We start from the raw sequence: 19987 nt of genomic DNA on the forward strand, positions 1-19987 counted from the left end.
TTTACTTACATGTAAAATAGTTATATAGTAATTATTTCATGAGGTGTTACTAGAAAAGTTTTTTCTGTGATCCTTATTTTTTTTTCAGTTTTCTTTTCTTTTTTATTTAAAGATTTATTTATGCATACAAGAACTGGGGTATAGGCCAGAAGTGTGGGGGGGTGAGAGGATTCACCAGAGACAGAGTGGGGAGCAGAACAGGCAGACTGACTGAAATACACTTCTGAGGGGAGCAGTGGGCGTGTCAGGAGAGGTCTGCTGCACCATGTGGGTAGCTCTCTGGCTAGGGATCGAATTCATGCTGCAGTGGCTGGAGACAGCTTCTTAGTGCTGAGACTTAACCCCTAGTGCCACCACGGAGGTCCCTATGATCCTTATTATTAACATAACATCACCATGATCACTATTACCTGTCTTTTAGCAAATTGTAAAGCTGATAATGACTTAAATAGTAATTCTAATAACAAAATGATTTTATTAGTAATTCTAATAACAAAATCATTTGTTTGGATTTGATTTAAAAAAATGTAAAGAAAATTAAATTATCTCCATTACTCCTCCCACCCCCGATTCTTAGTAAATAAACAAAGAAAACTAACTTTTTGTAAGTCTAATGATAATGACCATGATAAAAATATTTACTATTAAAAACCAGTTGGTGTGAGATAAAGATAAGCATAAGGCCCAAATCTAAGCTCTTGTCACCATGGCCCCCACTGATGTGAAATGTCATGCACATATTTCTATTTAATTTTTAATTGTAAAAACAAAATAGTATTAAATGAATTTTAAGAAGACAAAACCACCTATAATTTTGTATGCCCTCCCATCCTGTTCAAATATTCTATATGTATCTTTATCAGAATGGACACTACTTGTGTCGGGTTTTTTTCCCACTGAACAATACACATCAAAAACATAATCTTCATAATTATATTAGAATGCATTAGTACATTACCACCTAGTAATGTACTACTGGGGAAATAATGCATCATCCTCTGCCATGAAACAGGGCTCGAGCATCTAGCTCTCCTAAGTGACCATAAGATCAACTCTGGGCATATGGGATGTATTAAATCTTCTATCAAGTTATTTCCTAAAGTTAAGTACACAGAAATAAGTGTCTCAGTTCAACAAGTATACACATTTCTAAGCTATATTGGTAAACATTTTAAATTAAGAAAGGAGAGGTGATAGGATGAGTCATATAGCAGATCTGTGGCAGAGATTGATATTCTGACTCCTGTGTTCTTTTTTACACCACATTCAATCTAAATACCAACTGAATAATAAACCCATTATCTTGGGCCTCCCTGGTGGCGCAAGGGGTTAAGACACAACCTATGAAGCTATCTGCAGCCACTGTAGCACTAGTTCAATCCCTGGCCAAGGAGCTATCCACATGGGCAGCAGACCTCTCCTGACTCGCCCGCTGCTCCCCTCAGCAGTATATTTCAGTCGATCTGCCTGTTCTGTTCCCCACTCTGTCTCTGGTGAATTCTCTCACCCCCCCACACCTCTGGCCTGTACCCCAGTTCTTGTATAAATAAATTAATCTTTAAAAAAATAAACCCATTATCTTTAATTATTTTTATATTATTTATATTATTTTGAATCTTCTTACATAGGGCTCAATGGTTTTCAGGATGAATTATTCCAGTGTTTTTTAAAATTAAAATTAAATTTAAAATAAAAATAAAAATTAAATTAAAATGAAATGGTTTGCCAGGGCTGTTATGATCCTTAATTTGTATAATGTTTTTTTTTTTTTTTAAACAGTTTTTTTTTTTTTTAAAATATTTATTTATTTATTTATTTGTACAAGCACTGGGTACAGTCAGAAGCGCGGGAGGGTGAGAGAATTCACCAGAGCCAGAGCGGGGAGCAGAGCAGGCAGAAGGACCGAAGTACACTGCTGAGGGGAGCAGCGGGCGGCAGGAGAGGTCTGCGCGCCATGTGGGACCCTCCTCCGGTGGCCGGGGAGCAGCCGGGGATTGAACCGGCGCGGCAGAGGCTGCGGGCAGCTTCGCAACCCAGCGCTCAACCGCTGTGCCACCGGGGAGGCCCCTAATTTGTATAATGTTTTATGCTGTCAAAAGAAGAGATGTATTATTTACTCTTATATCTGACTAGAGAACAATTATATAGTGGGGCTTACTAACAAAGTTAGTAAGAATCGATAATAAAAAAACACAAGGGAAACCATCCACCCTCAGGAATGTGTGTGGGCGGGACCTTGCAGTCCAGCAGATCTGTGGGCTAGAATCACTGGACTTCTGCTCAAAGAAAGGAGTTACAAAAATTCAGTCTATTTCTGGGCCTTCCTGATGGCGCAGGTCATTGAGCACCGCGCTGCGCTGTGAAGCTGTCCGCAGCCTCTGTAGCATGGATTCTTGGCAGGCAAGCGAGAATCCCACATGGTGAAGCAGACCTCTCCTGTCTCGTCCGCTGTTCCCCTCAGCAGTGTGTTTCAGTCAGTCTGCCTGTTCTGTTCCCCGCTCTGTCTCTGGTGAATCCTCTCACCCTCCCGCACATCTGGCCTGTACCCCGGTTCTTGTGTAAATAAATCAATCTTTAAAAAAAAAAAAAAATCTATCTATTTCTAAGCCTGACTCCTCAAGGGCTAGAGCACTGTCAAGCCCAGAGTGGCTAGTGTCACTCTCTGGATATCTAAGGGTCACAGTCCCTCCTGCATTCAGTAGCCATCATTTACCTGAGCACATTCTCTATGTGCTTTCTACCTCAAAAATTCTTATTTTTGTCAAGTCATGAACAGAAATAGCTTGCCCCAGTCAGATGTTATCACCTCCATAGTGAACACAAATTTATTCTTTCTCACGCTCAAAAAGGTGGTTATGATATAAACACAGAGGTCTCGGAATTAAGGGGATTTAACAGAGCACATATTTCAATGACTAATCTTTGCATAAATCACCTTTAAGTATCACTAGGCAGTTGGACAGCCTCTGCCTTAGCATCAGCAGAGACAGGAAGGTCGGCAGAGCTACTACTGAAGTTAAAGATGTTGGAAATGGCTCCTTGAAAGCCACCCCCCACCCCAAATTACCTTTCTGTATATTTCCTTTGCTGAATGCTATGTACTAGGCACTGGGTATACAAAGATTTTTGAAAAGATGTCATTCATGTACTCAAGAAGTCAATAATCTGTTGTGGTTATTAGGCAATAAATCTGCGTTCTAGCACTTGCTCTCCTTCTGGGCATACTGGATTTCCCTGTCCACCTAAAATTAGGTGTGACCGATGAAATGCAATCAAATGGGTCATCTCCAAGGAAAGCTTTAGAAGAAAGTACAGGTTCTGCCTCACTATTTACTCTCTAGCCGGGTTCAGAGTGTAGCTACTCTATTAGCCTGGATCCTAACGGGAGAACAAAAACTGATCCACAATGTACCCAAAGTGTGCATAAGGAGTAATGTTTGTTGTTTCAGGCTACTGAGGTTTTTGGAGTTGCTTGTTACTACAACATAATTCAGCCCATGCTGACACACACAGTATGGGCAAGTCAGACCAGCAAATCAATCGAAATCCAACAAGAAGCCAAGTGTAAACTTCGATGGGAGCACAGGAAAGACTCATCACCCACCCAAGTTTCTGGGGGACCTGGGAGGCTCCTCACAGAGGAGGCAGTCACTGAGTTAGAGGTTGAAGGATAAGTAGATACTGTCAAGTAGATATGCTGAGAAAAGGGTTCTAGATCGACGGGCCACTTTACGCAAAGCTACAGAGGGAACAGAAAAGACTCTGCGGAACTATGCAGAGTTCCGTCTTGCTGGCACATTAGATCTGCATGTGGTGGATGTACTGTGAGGCCGATGAAGTTCTAGCTTCTCTGGCCCTCATTTATATGGACACCTTCCAAGGCCTGTATCCATATTTTTATGAATTTATACTTATATTCTTTATGATTTTTTTCCCCCTTAGAAGAGAATCCCTACTAAAGTTCAGGTCCCACAAAAGCAGGATCTACTATTGATAGGGTAGAGGGGCATAAAAAAATAGTTATATGTCTCCAAAAAAAAAAAAAGAAATCTGTAGATCCATTAATCCTCTAAATGATACCTTCTTCACCATCTGAAAGTCATGTTCCCCAAGGGCCTTCTCCCCTCCCACGCCAGTCACCTTGTTCCTGCACTTCCTGTCCTGACTCCAAGCGTCCACACCTTCCCCACGGCTCTTCTCCCAACACGCTCTTGTTTGTCTGCAGACCTCTCAAGAGCGGCACCTGAGTCTAAATTTCAGTCTTCAGATGGAGCCTGAATATATTTATCACTTTACTTAATGGAGTTTCTTGAGACATATTTAATCCTTCCATAAAAGTTGTTAGTAACATGATGCCAGATTATTTACACCATGATATTCCCCCAGAAAAAATATGGACCAGGGCTCTGGAATTTAATTCACATCACCAGAACCAGTAACAAAAGATGACACTCGGTGTTCCAGTTTAGGTCTGGCATACTTTGAGGGACAAGTTTGGTACAGAAAAGGATCATGAACTCATTTAACAATGTTTACTAAGGGCCCATGCTATGCCTGGCACTGTTCTAGATTCTAGAATATTGGATAAAAAATATATACAAACCTCTACCTTCCTGGAGTTTATATTCTAGTTTGGGGGGAAAGACAAATAAGTAAATGAAACTGTATTAAGTGCAAAGGGGAGAAATAAAGCAGGAGAGAGAACAAGAAGTACAGGGGATGGGGAGGAAATGAGGTGAATTTTAAATATGGTTGGGGAGTTCCTGCTGAGAATGTGACACTGTATCAGAGACACAGAGGGGAGGAAGGGCCCCCGTGGATGTGTGGGAAGAGCCTGCAGAGGCACTAGTTGGTTCAAGGACCAGTGGTGGGAGTGTGCCTGGTGTGTTCAAAACACAGCAAGGCAGCCAGTACAGCCTCATGGGAACTGTTGAGAGAGCAGGCCAGGGCAATGAGGTGAGGAGGCCAACTGTGCAGGGCTGTTGTGATGACTTGGGTTTCTCTGAGGCAGGCAGAGCCATGGAGGGCTTGGAACAGGGTTGGTATGATCCAACTTGTGTCCTACAGGACACCCCACAGGCTGTGCTGGAACAGTCACAGGAAAAACAAGTGGAGATGCAGGAAGCCTGTCAGGAGGTTATGGCAGTGATCCAGGCAGGAGATGACAGCAGCTTGGACTAGATGGTAGAGACTGAGGTAAAGGAAAGTGACTAGAATCTGCTGAATACACTGTAAAAACAGAGCCATTCGATTTCCCAAAGGACTGGATGGAGTGTGTGAGCATTGTACGCACAGGAATCAGGGGTAACAGATTTCTCATCTCAGCAATTAGAAGGATGGTGTTGCCATCAACGAAGATAGGGCTGGGCCTGGTAAGGTAAGTTCATTGCAAAAAGCAAAGACAGTATGTGCTGCTAAGACTGGAAGTTCTCTTTCCAAGTAAAAAACTGAATTGAGCTGGCTTGGTCACATCTGTTTCAGAAAACTACTGGGTCATACTAATGAGCAAAGAGGCTGTGCAATGCCAGTGTTCCCAGTGAAAAGACTACAGTCTTTGCCAAACACACAAAGAGAGGCGGGAGGGTGGGAGGATAAAGGGTTGGGACAGGGAGGCTGGGAGCAAACCTAGGATACCACTAGAGCCAACAAGCCAGAATCTGCACCCATGGAGGTATGGGACGATTCCTTTTTAACGTGTTACTTTAAAATGTGTTTACACCCTAACTTTTGTCCCAAGTACGAAAGTAAATTACTTTATAAAATTAAAAACTAAAAAATTTTTAAATCAATACAAATGGTTTGTTCTGAATGTGGTTTTACTTCTGAATTACATTTGTTTTGTTTTAATTGAATTTTTCCAGTGTGGGCCAGATAGTTTACAGGCTAAACAGACTACAGGCTAGTGGCCAGCTTGATTCTCAAGAACATTCAGTTAAAAACGCACTCCCTGGCTCACTCCGTGGGTGTGATGCTCCTCCTCCTTCCAGGGTCAACTGCACTGATGACTTCCTCAATGGCCTCACTACAAAACCCAGCAAGATTGCACACATGAGAAAGGAGGTTTGGTTACATCCAGAGTAAGAAAAATACTAATTAAAATCACTGATTCTTTTATTTACTTTGGAAAAGCTTTAAACATCTGAATATACTGAGTTGGCAAGGGTATCAGAAAATAAGGCACACTGCTTGCAAGAGAGAAAATTTGTAAAACCTCTATTGAGAACTACATAAAAAACCAACAAAGTTAGGAATGCTCATTCCCTATTTAATTCAGCAATTCCACCTCCAGGAACACAGCCTACAAATATGCGTGTACATGTGTGCAGTAATGTATGTATGTATAACACTGTCAACGCTTAATAGCAAATAACGAGAAATAACCTAAATGCCCACTGTCAGGGGAGTGAAGTAACATGGGAGCACTTTTTATATGGGTATGGACTAATCTTCAAGATACCTTCACGTATGTTGACTTTTCAAAAAGCAAAGTGCAGAAGAAAACAACTACATGTGTGTGTATATATACTTACAGTATCCCTAGATGAATGCATGAGAATACATGAGAGTATGAACAATTAATTGCCTCTGGGGAGAGAAACAGGAGAGAAAAGCTTTTCTCTATGAACCTTTAAAGTTCTAAGCAACGTGAATGTGCTATGTGCTTAGAACAATTAAAATTTGAATGTATAAACAGAAAAAGCATCAGCACATTTGCCCAAGTGTGTGAATTTCAATGCGTGAAGAAGTGAGCGGCTAAGGGAACTGGGGCAGAGGTCCTTAAAGAAAACGCGGCGGGGTGAATACCATCAGAGCTCATTTCCATTTCAAACTTCTAATGAATACAGATGGGCTTCTGGTTTAATTTCTATAGTGACGTACATGGTCGTTTCACATACAATTAAATATAATACTGACAACCAAATATATTCTGCCTCCCTCCCACTTAAAGCCAGAATTCTAAAATAACTCAGAAACAACCAAGATGGAGTTTAAATTTACCAATTAAAAACCCCTACAGCAACCTGTCATCTAGTCTCCGTTTGAGTATTTTCACAGTCTGGGAGCGCATAATCACATATAGTACTTTATTACAAAGTTCCTTTCTTAGCTGGACCTGATTCCGTGCTTTAGATCTGCCTTTCGAATAGATACGAGACAAGCTGACACTGTTCACTACATGACCACTCCACTATCTCTATACATCAGCCTTTCCTACAGTTTAAGAAAGTCATGGAGATGAAGTAGAAGCAGCCAGGATTCATTCCATATTCTCTCTAGTGACCAGTTCTTTGAATACATTCTATTTGTCGGTGTTTCTCGCAAAATGTAGCAATTAAAAGTGAACAAGCATTCAAGATGTAGCCCAACCAGGAGAGAATTAGAAGAAAGCATGTTTTAATCATTCCAATACCATTACTAAACCACCAGAAATATATTAAAAGTAAAAGTTGTATTTACTTTCGGTCCCCAAACAGATGAGGAATTTGCAGTCCAGAGAGGTGAACTATGCTAGTGAATTAGGGACCACTGCTGGAATTTGGAAGGACTGGGATTCTTTCACCCTAAAGCTACCCTTATACACATTTTCAGGTGCTTGTTTACAGTTCTCTGGGCTTTCTTAGAACTCCACCCTCTCACCTCATCAGGGGTGTTTCAGGCCCGTCTTTTATTACAGTGTGCTCTGTGGCCCGTAAGGCCCTTGCAGACTTCAGAGGGCCACAGAAGCAACAGCAGCTGGGACCCTCCATGCCTATAGCACCTCACTTCCTAAATATCACAGCCCTTGGAGATAGTCTCTGAACACCCTTTTTGTTTTATCTATTTTGTAAAGATTTATTTATTTATGTAGACAAGAGCTGGGGTGTAAGCCAGAGGTGCAGGGGTGAGGGGTATGAGGATTCACCAGAGACAAAGTGGGGAGCAGAACAGGCAGATCTACTGAAATACACTGCTGAGGGGAGCAGGAGGTGACACAGGAGAGATCTGCAGGTGTATGTGGGTTTGCTACAGTGGCTGGGGATAGCTTCACAGTGCTGAGACTTAACCCCTTGCACCACCAGGGAGGCCCAGTTTCTAAGCTTCTCTTGATGGCATATATGAGAATTTGATGGCATGTACCTGCCATCACAAATTTGGTAAAATTATATTTGATTATCTTTTGTTATCTTGAAACAAAAGAACTGCTGGCTTGGTGGTGTTTCTATGATAGTCTTGGACAACAAATTTTCATGACTTACTTTTAAAATACCACTTAACTCTCATAATAAAAATTATTCCCTTAATTGGCCCTCTCCCGCCAGCTCTCCTCCTTCACAGATCTAGATGCTACTGCCCCACTTATTCAATTTCCTTCCCTACTCAGCCTTTGGTACGCTGGAGTCTCCATTCTCTCTCCCTATTCTGTCCAAACTGCTTGCACCAAGTGCACTGGTCAAGTGGCTCGTTCTGACCCCTTGGCAGCTTTCTTCCAAGTCTCAAAGCCATTCAGGACCCAAAGAATCCTGCATCTCTACAAGCTCTTCACAAGGGAGCCAACTCACCTCTGTTCAAGACTCAAATTTTCTACAGCTAAGTGATTCTCAAATCACTCTTGCCAGCCCTGAAAAGTGCCGAGCTACAGATCCATCACTTCCAACTCCCACTGTTCCCATAGGTTTTAAAAACTATACTGTTTCTGCTTCCCCTTACCTTGGAATTCATGAGAAAAAAAAAAAGTAAATAACAAAAATCAACCATCATGCTCTATGCTTAGAACTTCTTCTCACTCTCCAACCCCATCTCCAAAAATGACTCCTGCATCCTTTATGCTGCCCTTTCCTATCTTCCCATTTGTTTATCTTCTTTGGAGAAATGTCTTTAAATGAAAGGTGTAAAGGTATAAGGTAAGGGTCCAACAGCATTATTTTTAGGGGAATATCCAGTTTTCCCAGAATCATTTGTGGAAGACTATCCTTTACCCACTGAATGGTCTTGGCACGCCTGTCAAAAATCATTTGACAATATGCATGAGGAATTTCTGGGCTCTCTAAGCTATTCCATTGATTTACTGGCCTCCGTTAATACTTTTTAATATTTAATACATGCTAAAATAATATGTGGGGTATACTGGGTTAAATACATTTAAAATTTTTTTGTCATCTCTTTCCTTTTACTTTTCAATGTGGTTCCTGATATATTTAAAATCACAAGTGTAGCTCCCATCACATCGCTAGTGGACAATGCTGCTCTAGACACACTGAACTTGGGCCGCCAGGCAGCACAGAAGACAATAGCCAACAGCACAAAAATAAGTCTGCAGTCTCCCTCCCTTTTGTGCTTTTCATTGCAGTGCTTATGGAGGGGAGGGCACTGTAGTGAAGAATTTTTGAGTCAGGCAAGCCCAGGTTTCAACATTCAAAAGACCTGCTCTATTTCATACAGTAGCAACTAGCCACATATGTCTGCTGAGTACTTGAAATGTGGCTACTGCGGGTGTGCAGTAAATATAAAGTACATACTAGATTTCAGAGTTAGTACAAAAATAAATGATTTAAAATACATCATTAGAAACCTTTATATTAATTACATGTTGAAATATTAATATTTTGGATATATTAGGCTAACTAAAATATATTCTTAAAAATAATTTGACTTGTTCATTTATTTATTCTTTATACTTTTTAAAAGAGCAGACTTAGATTCACAGCAAAATTAAGCAGAAGGTACAGAGACTTCCCATACCACCCCTACCTCCACTCATGTATAGCCTCTCCCATTAATCAGTGCTCCCCACCAGAATGGTATACTTGACTCAACTGATGTACCTCCATGGACACCATTATTATCTCAAATCCACAATTTACCTTACAATTCATTCTTGGTATTGCATATTCTATGCATTTGGACACATTTATAAAGACATGTTTTCACCATTGTAGTATCATACAGAACAGTTCTACTGCCCTAAAAACCTTCTGTGTTCCCTCTGTCTGTCCTTACTTTCCCCATGTCCTGGTAACCAATGATCTTTTTATTGTCTCCATAGCTTTGCCTTTCCAGAAAGGCATATATTTGGAATTATATAGTATGCAGCCATTTCAGATTGGCTTTTTCCACTTAGTAATATGCATTTAAGGTTCCTCCATGACTTTTCAAGGCTTAGTAGCTTATTTCTTGATTTATTTATTTTTAGTTTTAAAAGTGTGGCCCCTAAGATTTTAAAATGGGACATGCAGCTCACGGTGTATTTCTGTTGGATACTTGGCTTCGCATAGGCAGTTTTTCAGTCTGACATGTCCCCGCCTCTCCAATCCCTTAATTCCATGCATGACCATACCTAGTGTTCACTGCATATCAGTCTCCTGGCCCTCACAGGTCTTAGCGTCCCCTCACTAGTCTCCGTTAGACCTCTCATACCTGAAGACTAATTCATATTCAGATCCAGCTCAAAAATAACACCTTCAGGGCCTCCCCTCGTGGCGTAGCAGTTGAGCGCTGGGCTGAGAGGCTGCCTGCAGCCTCTGAAGCACCGGTTTGTTCCCCGGTAGCCGGCGAGGGTCCCACAAAAAATAAAAATAACTTAAAAAATTAAAAAATAACATCTTCAGTGAAGCCTTTCTAAACTTTCTAAACCATCCCACCTTGTCATGTAATTTTTGGGGTACATATCTGACTTTTCCTCTCTATTGTGAGCTCCTTAAAGTTAGGGGTCATACCGTGTTCATCTTTGCATCCTCAATCCCCAGCACAGCGCCCGACATTCAGTAAACACTCTCAGATGTTGAGTGAATACTTGAAGGAAACACAAAAAAGGCTCAGATTATCCTCCAATAAGACATAACACTTCCTATTAACAATCAGACAGCTCCGAAAAGTTTCTTAAAGGCAACAAACAGGGCTGCAAAAATCTATTAACCAATAGCATTATTTACTAGCTAAAATTTATTTTAAATAAAATCAACACATTAATAATATTTATAAAGTTTATCACAACAAAAAGACAGTAAATGAGTCCTAATGGTTAGTGGTTTCTGATCAGCCCGAAAGTGTGAGGGTTGGCTATGGAAACGGGATGGTTAAAAACAGTCACATTTTAGCCTTTGCTTGAGACCCAGATCTCACCAGAATAGAGGCACTGAAACTGAGCCTTTGATGTTGTTTCCAAAGAAAGCCACCAAGATGATTAAAGGGTTGGAAAATGAAATTTATGGGGAATGGCCACAGGAACAGAGACAATTTTGCCTAGACAAGAGAAAAGGCCGAGGGGTGACTTAACAACCATCTTCAATCATTGTTATTACACAGATGACGGTGACCAGATGGTCTCCATTTCCACAAGAGAGAGAGAATACCGAAAATGGACTGAAGCTGCAGCATGAGAAAAGTTGTCAAGTTTGAAAGAGAGAACTTAATGACTAAGAACTAGTTTACATTTAAAGCCGATTCAGGGAGTATGTGGTGTAGCTACTTCCAACCACCTTTATGATGCTAAGAAAGCAGCAAATGGAGAGGGTGCGTTCAGGCTCCATCACCCTTTACTGAGGGCAAATCCTCATGGTTAATCTTCAGAGGAATCATCTCATGTTACCACACGACAAAAAAGGAATAAAGATATGAAAATTGCAACACAGCACCCTCTGGTGTACATAACTTTCACTCTAGAAGACTCTTGACATACACTGGGATTTCTCGAAATATAAGATCCAAAGATGATAGAGCCGAGAGGAAATTATACCAGGCTGCGCCTACTGTGCGTTTAATCGCTACATCCATCTGAACGAAGCGCTTACTACGCCCTGTCCCCTTTGGTACCAGGAAGGCTCTTACACAACTTCAATTTCTCTAAATATGAAACATGACTACCTCCCAATCACCTTTTCAATGCTGAATTCAGACTTCTATACATCAGCGGGCACAAACATTTCATGCTGAGACATGACAATGCTGTCTACCCACTGAATTGAGTTTTGTTCTGCATTCAGGAGTTTATCATACACAAAAGTGAGGGAATACCTAAATGGAGTGTCTTCCCAACATGCCCTCCCCTACTCTATTTATGGTGTACAGAGCCCTTCCTTATTAATTTTCCTTTTTACTCCTGAATGCCAACAGGCAACCTTTTATATTCTCCCAAGGTCTGTGTCAAAACTTTCTCCATTTACTTTCTCTTTATTTTGAAGAAGAAAAGACATTCTACAAGTTCAAAATGTCTGAAAATCAATCAAGGATGTTTTGAGGTTCTTTCCATATCTTCAGTTATCTTGGTGCTGGGTGGGAACTTCACTGACATGATTTACATACTTATTCATGTGACTCACTATTGCTTAAGCAGCTGGTGTGTCCTACATGACTGAAATATAGGCCTTGTGTCCAAGATTCACAGAAATGGAGGAGACAGAGAAATAAGCTGAATCTCACAGTTGTATGTGCTAACAGAGGAAAGGGAAAGGCAGTGGCAACACCAGAGAACTATCTAGGGGTATCTCAGGACATGAGAGCAGAACTTACATTCTATGTTAGCAGGTCTTAAAGGGTGAGAGGCATTGTTCAGGCAGAAGAGATTGAGCATATATTATCCTAGGTATAAAGCCTTAAAAAAAAAAAAAAAAAAAGCACAGACCTCAGGCACGTCATGCCAGAATGGGGCCATACAACACAGTTTTTTCCCTTCCTGTCCCAAAGGTCTGCTTGAGGCGCTATGAGAAATGTACCTGAAGAAGCTGACACCAACGCATTATACACAGTACTTACCAAGGTGGTACCAACCAACCAGTAACCACACAGACCAGGCACTGGTCTGATGGAGGCGAGAATGGGCTGGGGTAGAGAGCCCTGGGAGGTCAGCAGTCTGGCTGCAAGCTCAAGAAGGAATTTCTCTGACACCCTTCTCAGTCTCCCCCTCCTTCCCAGGGCCTTGTTTGGTGCTCAGCTCTCTCAGCACTGGCGACCATGCATTGTAACTGCGGATACAAGATTCCTCCCCCACAAGACTGTGGGCTGAGACAAGAGCTGTGATCTTTTTATCAGTGTGCTTCTATCACTCTGTGCATAGGAGGCTCAAACCAAATTTGATGAATAACTAAGTAACTAGCTTGCAAGCATCATTAGGATTTTAAAAAGCAGAGCACTGGACCTAAAGAGCCAAACACCTCCCTCTTAATGCAATTCACGTTGTTTTGTTTTTCCTCACAATCCATCTATTCTCACCTGGTCATACTTCCCTACACTTTCATTTTATTTGGATTGGGGAAAGGGCAGATATTCTTGTTCCCCACTAAGAGTGACCTTCATCAAACTGAAAAACAACCAAGCCAAAGAGGTAACAAGGAATTGGCTTCTCGTGCACTCAAAAGAATGTGAGATTACTGCCTTGCAAGGGAAAAAGAAACCCAACCCGATTACAGCGAGAAAATAGGTCACTGCTTGAATACAGCCCTTTGGGTTACTGGCAGCAAGTCCCTTTTGCTTTTGACTCTAGTGTCACAAGAAAGTGGCAGCACAGTCTTACAATAAGGGTTCCGCAGCCAGCTGGCTGCCTCAACCTGGCCTTCCCACTAGCATGCTCGAAGTAGCATGCAGGAGCAGTAACTACTGGGGAGCTAAGCAAGCCTTTGCTCTGCTAACATGAAGTACCAAAGTTGGTAAGCTTTGCTTTGTTTTGTTTTGAACAAATTAGGAGACAACTCAAGGTTGTCCTTATGATAAGCCTCTCTCCCTTGCATTCAATTATCCTTTAGTGGCAGTGACCAGAGCTCTCAGGTAAGGCGCTTACACCCATGCAGACCGGAGCAGCAGACTCTTTTCCATGAGAGTTACAATTACGAATTATTGTAACATTTTAATTTGCAGCAAAGTCTGTATGGATGCATGCCTGGAAGGAGTGTTAAAATTTAGGCACAAATACTGCCATGTATTGCTTAAAAAAAAAAAAAAAAAGGCTGAGAACTACTGATTAAGAATCAGTGGTAGTAGAGAAGGTAAAGAAAATGCCATTTGATGGAATACTATTCAGCAATCAAAAAATATAGATAAACTCATGCCATTCGCAGCAACACAGATGGAGATGGAAGGGATTATGCTCAGTGAAATGAGCCAGAGGGAAAAAGAAAAATATCGGATGGCTTCACTTATAGGAGGAATATAGGGGGACCAAATAAGGGATCAAGAAAAATAAATAAAATTAGCAGGCAACTATAAGTCAGAGACATTCTGCAGGGGAGGGGAGGGGTAGGGGTCAAAACAGGGGAGGGAAGAGCATAAGGGACTATGGTGATGGTGAATGGGGGAATTGGTGGTGGGAATTTTATGGGGGCTACACCTGCTGCGGGGGGGGAAGAAAACAATGTACAAAAACGAACAATGATGTAAAACATATATATTATATACATATATTAAAAATGTATGTTTAATATATACATATATTAAACATATTATATACATATATTTTAAAACAAACAAAAATGTCAAAGAAATGGGGAAAAAGCAGTATAAGCAGTATGTTTCATTTGAGCAGTATGTTTCATTAACAAATAGCAGATTTCTTAGCAGTAATCACAATTTATTAAACACAAAGTTCCAGAGTCCTCTTGTGGTCAAGTGGTTCTAAGAAAGAGGTTCCAGAACGGTCTATGGATGTATTCCTCTATAAAAGTAGCCCTGGTTGATATAGCATCTGGTGTATGTGTCTTTCTTTCCAAAGAACTGCAGCTTTGTGAGATAACGACTCAGTGCTGGGCCATGAGTAGTAGTGATATGCACACAGTAGGTATCCATTAAGTACACCAATTACAGGCATTCCCCTGCAGTGTCCTTTACTAGTCAAAAAAATGACATCTGTAATTACAAGCGTTCTGTCTAATACCCAACTTGCTGTATGGTACTGAACTTCAGTTTGGGCTCCTTGATATTAAACACTCAACCCAGTATTTATTTTCATGTATGCAGAACTCACTAATACAGGGCCTGAAGAGTTGAGCTAAAATGCAATGTAACCATCTAAATAAAATGAATTAAATTTATCTCAAATGTTTCTAATGGAGGTTGAGATAGGCTAAGAAGGAAAACTGGGTGAGAAAGGATTTTGAGAAAGAATAGCAGTAGAGAGGAAGAACAGAAGAAACATTTATCTGAGTAATGATTTGTCTACCTAAAATATTTTTTGCAAAAGTTTACATGATGCTTTTAATATTTGTCCACTGTAAAAACATACAAAATTTATTAATTCAGTAGTTTTGCCTAAATTTGTTTTTCATTAATCAAAACCTGACAAATTTGAATAATATTAGTGTATAGGTACAAGCATATAAGCAATTCAAACTTTGCAAAAACAGCCCTTTCAACTCCTGTTCCCCTCCCTCCAACGTGGGGCTTTGATTTACAGAATAGAATCACCAATACACAAAAAAATGAAGGAAATTTATCTACCTGTGGACTGGATTCATAATGAAACTCAATTCAAAACAGCTTTCACAATAGAAGGTGTTTACTGGCATACAGAAGTGGAAAGTCCAGAGGCTGGGCTTGCTTCAGTTGCTCTATAGTGAAAGCAAGGATCTGTTTTCTTTCTTTTTACTTTATTTAAAAGCTGCATCCTATGAGTAGCTTCCCTAATCACAGCAAGATGGACACAGCAGTTGCAGGTTTCATGTCTCCAAACCATCCTGAAGGACAGAGAGGACTTTGGGGAAGCCTCTCAAAATCCTGAGGACCCTTTTCAAACATTCTGATGGCCTGAACCGGGACACATGTACAACCTGAACTAATCCCCATGGCACTAACTGCCACTAGGTTAATCACTGTGGCAACATGCAGGGGTTTACACCTGATTAGGTTCAAACAGACACTGTTCCTCCCTGGAGCTGGGGGTGGAACCAATATCTCTCTACCAGAAGACAAAAGCATCCACTGCTTGTTTGCTATGGAAGGGAATAGGGAGGGAAACGAGGCACTTGAGGGGATGGAGACAACTACCATGTCCTCCCCGCCTCGTACAGTATTACATTTGACTGACATCACCAGGATCAAGGGTTTTGAGTGACACTTTATCATTTATCAAATACAAATCTCTAGGAGGTAGAACCTCAAGGAGAAAAATGTCTTGGAACTCTATGTAAAGGAATATAGGTAAAGGTGAGGACAACAAGCTAAGTTTGGAAAGATACAGTAAAACACACTCAAACAGGCCATTCTTGATTCTCCAGAAGGCAGAAGACAGGGCATTAAATGGTAACTAAGTAAAGTCATTTCAGCAGAGGGCTAAGATTAAATGGTCCAAATGCTTTCTCTTCAAATGACCCAATTTACTACAAAAAACAGACACACTTAGCTCATACTCCTCCTTATATATCATATGAGCTCACTTTACAAACATTCCCTTTAAAGTTTTTTTTTTTTAAGCAAATTATCCTGAGCGCTTGTTTTTTGTATGTGTGCACCTGTCACTTATTTCAAATAAAAAATATCTGAGTGCTACTAGATTCTCAGCTCTGTTGCTGAGAAATATGGTGGAAATGGGAGAATAAAAAACATCAATGTCTCTATCCTCAAGTACAACCACCACTGCACCAACTGACTGAATGGAAATTAATACATGACAGGCACTGTGACAACTGCTTTACATTTACTTCCTTATTTAATTTAAACCCTACAACAATCCTACAAATAAGTATCACCAACTTTCCAAATTGGAAAACCAAAGTTAAATGGTTAAGTGACTTGATTCAGTACACATAAGCAAAAAGCAACATCTGGGATTCAAATCCAGATCTTCCTGATCCCAAGGCCTTGCTTCTAAGGACATCTGGCTGGCAAGAAAACAGACACAAACATCCGGTAAGTGTGACTAGCACAAGAGAGTATACTAGAGTGAAGAGCCAAGTCCTGGGATGTAGTGTTAAGTGCCCTAGGTTTCTGGAGAAATTGAAGGAGGTGCACAGTGCGAGGATGAGCATTAGATGCTGCTAGTGGCTGTGTGAGCGCTACTGATGCTGATGTCCAGTTGGTCACACACCGTCTCTCCATTGGCCCCTGACCAATATAACTTACTCACAGAGGGTTTCTTCATATTTTAGCCATTGATAAAAATGGAAGGTCAACGACATTTTTGTGGGCTTTAGGATGTTTCAGAGATAGCTCCAAGGATAGAATCAGCTCATTCCCGTTTGTACAGACTTCCTCTCTCTCTCGAGATAAGGTCACATATAGAGGAAGGTTGGAATTCTCTGGGCAGGTACTAGATGTATTTCCACTGTTGAATATTGAAATTATTTTCATAAGCCCTAACCTGAAAGTATATACAAATTGCCTTTGTCCACAGGATCAACGGTTAGTAACCTCTTAGTACTGTGGGGGAAAATTAATGTATTATAATACCTGAGCAAAATGAAATATCACTTCATCTGCTGGCCTCCAGGTACCAGAAAACTGTGAGAGTGAAATGCCTGCAGTTTCCCTCTCACACCTCAGCAGTGCCCCTAATAGAGCCGTGGACTTCAGGTGAGCGCAAGTCAGGGCTGACCTCCCAGCTTTCAGGGTATGGTTCTAGGACCCCAGTGTTCCAAGAGAGGAAGAAATATCTCCTGTGTGAAAACATCTCTTGTGTAAAAAAATCTCCTGAAGCACATGGGATTTCCTTCTGCTTCCATGGGATAAGGAGAAAGCATTAACTTTCCAGTACCCCTAACACTTGCCAGTACTTCCACAGTGAACAGCACGGGCCACGGGGCCGGTGCTGGAGGGTTTCTATTCATTCTCATAAAGTGTAATGGCAAGTTGCTGTCTGCAATTAAGATTGCTGTTATCAAGGCAAAGGGAACAATTCTGTTTTCTACATGACCCCTAGCTACCTACTATCAGGGTCATTTCTGAGATATTAGCTTCATTTTTCAGATTCAATTTTTAATGAAATCTTGCATTTCCACCATATTTCTTAGCACAGAGCACATATGATTGACCATCATGGACCAGGTTCTGTGCTAACATCTCCTCACAGCCTCAAAAAGCTCAGGAAATGGACATTATCTCTATCTTACTTGTGTGAAGCTAAAGCTCAGGAAGAGGATATCTATTATGACAGAGCAGGAATGTTACAGTTGAGTGCCAGACTGAATCTCATTCCATGATGCGACTCTGAAACTGCAAGATATGAGGTCTTGGAATACTATTATTTATAAAATGGAGTTTGAGTGGTCATCTTCATTATAACTAAGCTCTTACACTGCTTTTAAAGAGGGGCCTCCCTGGTGGCACAAGGGGTTAAGCACTGCACTATGAAGCAATCTGCAGCCTCTGCAGCCTCTGCAGCACGAGTTCAATGCCCGGCCCGGCCAGGAAGCAACCCACATGGTGCAGCAGACCTCTCCTGTCTCGCCCGCTGTTTCCCTCAGCAGTTTGTTTTGGACAGTCTGCCTGTTCTGTTCCTCACTCTGTCTCTGGTGAATCCTCTCACCCCCTGCATCTCTGGCCTGAACCCCAGCTCTTGTATGCATAAATAAATAAATCTTAAAAAAAGAGAGAGAGAGAGAGAAAGAGTAAGTCCTGTTGCAGGGGCTATCAGAAGGAAAAGGGCAGCAAGCATTTCAGAGAGCACGGAGGCAGGTAAGCTCAGAGAAGGACTTGTGCAGGACACCCTTAGCTCAGTGTTTCTCAAGCTTGACCTCAGTGGCAGTTTCTTTGTTCTGGAGGCTTTCCTATGCACTGTAGGATATTTATCAATATCCAGGGACTTTCCCAACAAGATGCCAGTAGCACCTCCCACCCTGCCCTGGTATTATGATAATCAGTCTCCAGACATTGCCAAATTTTCCCTGTTGAAAGCACCACCTTAAGAAGATATGCCCAAACTAGGGCCTGGCTGGGTGTGGGACTGGGAGGAGTCATGTGAAAAGGGGAGGCCATAAACCAGGTAGGAAAGGAACAGACATATGCTGAGTTCCTCGCACTGACTCCCTTGGGTAGACACTGACAAATTAGGGGAAGTGGAGTCAAATGTAATGCCACGGTGGGGTCCCTTTGAAGAAGACCCAGCTGAGAGTAAAATATTTGCAGGTGGAAGGAAAAATTCTAGCACTAGGCCAGTTTTGAGAGGGCAAAACACTACTCTTTTTTTCTCCTTTTAGGAAACTGAATCAAGAGAGGGAGACACAGGAAATACTACAGGAACTTGGAATTCCCCAACTTATTTGAGGGGGCCTGGAATAGGAGAAATTATGATCCATTACGTGTATGTGACTACACTGTCATCCTTACCTTCACAGGCCATCTCCCACTCCCGAATCTCGCATCCTTGGGCTGCTGTTACCTAGGAAAGGGGGAAAAGAATTGGGATACTCACTCCTAGGAAGTAGGAAGGAAAAAGAAGGACAATGAAGATGAGAAAATTCTGAGACTCAAGAGAAATGCTGGCGGAGTTCACAAAGGGGACCATGTTTCTCAGTAAAAAGAAAACAAAGCAGGGTTGGGCCTGCGTGTTTGAGGAAAGAAAAGCGGCAGAGAAATGAATATTTATAAAAAGTCCACTGAGTGCCAATTAAGTGGCCAGGCACATTGCACAAGACTCTACATTCGATTTTTAAGGCACTGTGTAAGACTAAGGAATGATGTGGGTAGTATAATCTTTTTACAGATGACAAAAGTGAGGTGCATGGAGGCAAGTAATTTCTCTTTGCTCACAAACTAAGGGGTTTCTCAGTATGACCAGTGCCCCCAGGCATGTTTAGCAGGTTCCACCAGGCTGCAGAGCCCACCACTTCTTGTTCCACAGGAGCTTTAGCTGCCTGCTTGTCTGCCTGCTCCACTAGACTAGCCTGCCAGGGGCTGTGTTTCAAGTTGTGTCTCCAGCATTTTCTCATGTGCCAGGCACAGGTCCCAAAACCACAGAGGAAGCAAGTAAGAGTTAACACTGAGGCAAACAAAGGATCCGCAGAGGCCCAGTTGTGTGAATTTACAGCAGAACTAATGAGCACACCCAGTTACATAAGAGTTTCTCCCACTATGCTCGGCAGCCACTTGA

At 41.5% G+C, this 19987-nt stretch overlaps 1 protein-coding gene across 10 annotated transcripts in view; it reads right to left on the minus strand.

The window, feature by feature from the left end:
* ZHX3 (zinc fingers and homeoboxes 3) overlaps window positions 1–19987 on the minus strand; it is an 84212-nt gene that overhangs the window by 10680 nt on the left and 53545 nt on the right. For 5 of the 10 annotated variants that reach the window (XR_005122846.2, XM_054697630.1, XM_037498853.2 and 2 more), the window contains exon 3: window positions 19225–19276. The exons of 3 other annotated variants lie outside the window; for them this stretch is intronic. The gene's annotated coding sequence lies outside the window, so the exon portion shown is untranslated. Of the gene's footprint in view, window positions 1–10694; window positions 10927–12486; window positions 12500–19224; window positions 19277–19987 lie in introns of those variants that run through there. 2 more of the 10 variants (XM_054697634.1, XM_054697633.1) reach the window with 2 other exon arrangements.

The sequence above is a fragment of the Talpa occidentalis genome, unplaced genomic scaffold (assembly GCF_014898055.3).
Source record: "Talpa occidentalis isolate TD23 unplaced genomic scaffold, MPIMG_talOcc4v2.1 talOcc4.10, whole genome shotgun sequence".
Taxonomy (NCBI): Eukaryota; Metazoa; Chordata; class Mammalia; order Eulipotyphla; family Talpidae; genus Talpa; species Talpa occidentalis.